Genomic DNA, 5,184 nt, shown 5'->3' with positions numbered 1-5,184 from the left:
ACATCTCCCAGCATTGTTTTTATCTTTCCCACCTTCCCAGTCCTCTTGGCGTCTGTGGTCGCCTGTTTATCTCCAGCCTCTTCCCAATTGATTCGGTTCTGGCCTCTGTGCTAGCTGCGTTGGCCTGTGTGTAGTGGCTCTGCTCAGGGGTATTCAAAGCCTGACTGCAGCATCCTTCCCAGGGCCAGGCACAGGCGTCCCTGGGGAGTGCCCCTGTGGCTTGTTCCTTGTTTGACCTCTTCCTTCTCCTGCCCCAGAGCATGCTGGACCTTTTCTAGCTCTTCTTCAGAGAACTGTTAATAAGGACTGTGTCACAGCTAGGCAATGTGCTCTGCGCTCGTGGTACCAGATTCTCCACTTTTCCCTTTCTTATTTCCAGGTAGCTCATCGAGGTGACATAGAAGGTCACAATGAAGCTTGGTGGTCATTTCCTTTTAGGGTAATTCTTCACTTTTTAAAAATTTTATTTTTTATTCATTTTGATGAGAAAAAAAATAAAGTAGCAATGAAACAGTTTCAAAACAGCTTAGTAGGACGGTTACAATAATTAATGCATTGCATATTATTGTCTTCGTAGTAGTTATTCAGAACGTTTATTTCCTTTTCTTTTTCTATTTTGCGGTACCGGGGATCGAACTCAGGACCTTGTGGTTGGCAGGCAGACACTTAAGCCTCTGATGCTCCACGTAACGGTCTTAGAATGGTTTTGTTGACTTCAGATGTCCCGGACAGCATCAGATCTTTCTGGGCAGTTCGATGCGTTTGTTTCGTTTCCTTCACGCGCTGCCTCCTCTGCGGCCCTCTGGAGCATTCACACCAGCTTCTTCCATGTCTGTGTCAGTCAATTCGCATTCTCCCAGCTCCGTTTCAGCATTTTCTGGTAGAAGGAATTCAAAGTTGTTCTCAAGGGCAGCAAGGCCCCTCTACCCTAAACGGAGAAGCTCACGAGATTCTATTCCTCTCTGCTTTGTGCAAGAGGGAGGGCTGTAGCCTGCCATCCTGCTGTCAGGGCTAATGCTGAAGTTATCTCTGAGGGGGGCTCTGCCCAGGCTGGCACGTGCTTCAGGGGCTGTCCCGCCCGAGGGAGTCAGCCGATGGCTTTGTGAGAAGGAATCCTGAGTGGGTTAGGGAGAACCGGACTTCCAGTCTGAGCAACTTGCCGCTGTGCGGTTGCGCCTGAGGTCTCCCATGCAGCGGGACGCCGAGTCCTCCCTTGGACAGGGTGACCACATTGGTCAAGGCCAGGAGGTTCTGGGCTGCCTGCGGGATTCTGTCCCAGGAAGTCGTTATCCTTGGTGTCCTCAGGGCAATGTTGTCATCTCAGGGATGCAGGACTCAGACAGGGGAGTCCTGGAATTAGGGTTTGTGATGCCAAGGATGGTATTCTAGGTCATCTAGCTTGCTTGGCCCACTTTTACCACTTCTTAGAGTTCTGCTTCTCAGATCCGAGAACTAGGAAGTACTAGATTGGACTCTCTGACTCTCTCTCTCTCTCTCTCTCTCTCTCTCTCTCTCTCTCTCTCTCTCTGTATTTGGTACAGTGTCTGCAGGGTCTACAGGGTCTTACTATGTAGATTGAACTTGTAGTGATTCTCCTGTTTTCAGCCTCTCAAGCACTGGGATTACAGGCATGCCCCTTCACGCCCAATCTCAATTGCTGTCCTTGTGCACCCTGGGGGCGGGGCCGGCATGGCACGGTGGGGATCGAACCCTGGCTGCTGTGCTCTGCCTAAGCAGGCACTTTAATCTGCTGAGCTATCTGGCCGGCCTTTGTTTCTCTTTTGAGTCAACTCAGAAACACCCCTGTTCGGAGAAATACCGACCACAAAGCAGATTCCACTATGCATTTCAAATGCTGTCTGTTCTTTTTTCTTTCTCTTCCTTTTTCAGATAATAGGTCCTGCTGTCTCCATTTCCTGAAATCTTCATTCTGAGCCTGGTACTTTTCTCCAAAAGTGTAGAAAAATGAAAGGCGGAGCTCCTTTACAAGTAAGATTTCAGCATTGTGATCGAGTCCTTTCTCCTTTCTTCTCTTTTGAATTTCTTCTCTTCTTTCTTTTTTTTTTAAAAAAAAATTATGTATTTTGCACAGAGTCTCACTACACAGCTCGGACTCGTAGTAATCCTCCTGTATTCTGCCTCCCCTGTGCTGGGATTACAGGTGAGCACCAGCACACCTGGACCCGGTCCCTGTGCTTGCCAAAGCAGGCGTTTAGTCCTCTGAGCTATCTCACTGGCCCTCTTGAATTTCTGTGCCGGCTGCTTGAAGCTCTCAGCATCTGGACACCAGCACAACGTCTTTCTCCTTGTTTCTCTGTCTCATTCCTCTTGGCCTTCCTGTCCTGGGTGTCAGCCAAGTGGGCGGTAGCTTCAGAAAGCCTCTCCAGTTCCTCTTGGTCCATATTCACTGGATCAGGCTGCCCCAGTTTCATCTTTGGGTTTGGTTCTCTTCCTCCAGGGTGAAGTTTACACGGATCATCTGTGCTTTACTCTTCATTGTCTCTCCGGAAGTTTTGTCCAAAAGAAATTCATAGCGCTCCAAGCACTGGGGCTCCGCTGTCCTGACCGTTGATTGCTCCGATAGTCCTCCACTGAGCTGGCGTCAACTGGGCCCCTGTAAGAACTTTGCCTCCTCTTCTCTGGCCCATTCGGTTTCTTAATGCTTGGATGTGGCCACACATACCACCCAGCTTTGCCTTTCTTTGCTGATTTCCTACACATCAGTGAGGCGATAGCAGAAAATCGACCCCAGTGGGTCCACTTGGGTTCCTGGTAGCTACTGTCGTCCGGGCGACCTCCAGTTTGCCTTAGGTCCTGTTACAGTTGCTGTTGTTTCTGTTTCCCAGGAATGGCTGGGCCCTGTGATGCAGGGCTGGCTGCTATCACGCACAGTGTAAGAGCCAAGCCGCCCGTTGATTTTACCGGCTGTGGCGGGTGGACTCCTACATACTCCAGAAATTGTACCTTGCAAAATATCTCTGCTGCTGCCCTCCCTCTCCATGTGCTCTCCAGTCTTATTGTTTTAGGGGGCATTAGGTTTCAACCTGAGCTATTAGCCTTCTTTTATTTATTTTTGTTTTGTTTTTTAAAGATTTATTTATTCATTGGGTATAGGGTCTCACTATGTAGCTCGGGATTCATAGTGATCTTCCTGTCTCAGCCTCCCCCCAGTGCTTGGCCTACAAATGTGCCACACCATGCCCGGTTGTGAGGTCTGGCACAGCACAGGGTTGGCATGGGGTTGGCACAGCACAGGCTCTACATGGGGTCCGCACGGGGTCAGCACGGCGTGTGGTAGTGGGGATCGAACCAGGGCCTTGCGCTTGCCAGGCAGGCACTTACACTGCCGAGCTATCTCCCCAGCCTTTAGCCTTTTTTTAGAAACAGGCTCTTGAGCTAGGCATGGTGGTGCACACGCACAATCCCAGCACTCGGGAGGCTGAGGCATGAGGATCACTTTGAGTTCAAGACCAGCCCGGGCTACAAAATGAGCTCAAGGCCAGCCTAAACTGCATAGCAAGACCCTGTCTCAGAAAGACAAAAAGTGGGGGCGGGGAGATGGCTCAGTGGAATAAGCCTTTCCCTGGCAAGCGCAAGGGCCTGAGTTCAATCCCCGGTTCTGCAGGAAAAAAAAAAAAAAGAAAGAAAAAATAAAGACACAAGGCCTCACTAGGTGGCCTGGGCTGGGCTCAGATGAGATTCTCCCATAGATCCTTGGTATTTGTCACTGCCATTTCCAACCCATAGAGAAACCATGGAGATGAAGCCTAAGTGGAATGCTAGAGGGGCTTCAGGGTGAAAGGCCAGAACTCCTAGAAATGAAACACGAGGGCAGGAGGCTGAGGCGGGAGTGCAAACACAGCAGACCTACTCTGAAGCATAAAGTAGTTTGTAGACACATCCTTTCTATTCTAAAACTGCCACCAGCATTTCTAGAACGCAGTAGGAAATGTGTGAGGACACCAGCCTGAGGCCGAGCATTTCCTGTGCGAGCGACTGCAGGACAGTTGGTGATGCCTATTTTATTTTACTTCATTTTTATTTTTGAGTTTTGAGACAGGGTTTCACTCTGCAGTTCAGGTGGGCCTTGAGCTCACTTTGTAGCCCCGGCTGGTCTCAAACTTGGGATGATCCTCCTGCCTCAGTCTCCTGAGTGCTGGGACTACAGGCGTGTTATGCCTATTTTATAGAGAGACAGGAGGCAAAGATGAGACATGCAACATTTTATTAGACTGAAGGAAGGGCCGGTGGTATAGCTCAGTGGACTAAATACTTGCTTAGGTAAGCACAGGGCCAGGGTTCGATCCCTGGCACAGCATGTTGCACCGGCCCCACCCTTGGGTGCACTAAACCGGTGACAGAGTGGGCTTGGTGGCACATGCCTGTAATCCCAGCACTAGGGAGGCAGAAATTAGGAGGATCATTATGAGTTCGAGCTCTGTAGTGAGACCTTGCACAAAAAAACCCCAAAACAACAAAAAACCCAAGCCTTAAACTGAAAGAGGATGTGAGTGTGTTACACAATTTTTTGAATGCACACAATCTTGCATAATTAAACTTTTATTTGAAATTAAAAACATTAGGAAGAAAAGCACCTCGACTCCCCTTGTTTTAGGATAGTGTTAGTAACATTTGTCTTGCTACATGTGTGGTAACGATCCACTTGTGTCATTGTGTTGACAGTGTGACACAGTGGTTTGTGTGAGTTTGAAATGGTAAGCTTCCGAGAGTCAGATGAAAACAGGGGGCAGGAAGGAGGGCATTCACAGGTTCCAAAAGCGCCTGTAATCCCAGCAGGCTTTCCTGAGGTGCTTACCTGCATTAGGAAGACAACCGGATCACTAAGGTGGCCATTTGAAATCTATAATTAATCACCGATGTGGCAGGGCTGGGACCTGTGAGATGGTCACTTTTGGAAGCAGAAATGAGGATAAACAGCGACCTAGACCTGAACAGAGCTCCAATCAGTAGCAGTTCAAACTAGCCTGGTGGGGTCCTGATGCAGTCCTCACGCTTGGGGCCTGTCGTCACCAGGGGGCGCGCGCGACCTTGGTACCCATCTGGATTGAACCCAGTAATGGGTGTGTGTGGGGGGAGGGTTGCATCATTTGTTTTCTTTCTTTGTGCATCTTTGAAACATTTAAAAACCTTTGAAGTTAAGTTATTAGTGTAATGACACTTCAC

The 5,184-nt window shown here is 49.1% G+C and overlaps 1 pseudogene; it reads right to left on the bottom strand.

Moving 5' to 3' along the window:
* Positions 1–666: 666 nt before the first annotated feature.
* On the bottom strand, positions 667–4,822 carry LOC101577067 (annotated as a pseudogene).
* Between the last annotated feature and the right edge of the window lie 362 nt (positions 4,823–5,184).

This window comes from Octodon degus, unplaced genomic scaffold (assembly GCF_000260255.1).
Source record: "Octodon degus isolate 3935 unplaced genomic scaffold, OctDeg1.0 scaffold00001, whole genome shotgun sequence".
NCBI lineage: Eukaryota > Metazoa > Chordata > Mammalia > Rodentia > Octodontidae > Octodon > Octodon degus.
The sequence above is the reverse complement of the archived record's forward strand: the minus strand, read 5'-3'. Positions and strand labels throughout refer to the sequence as shown.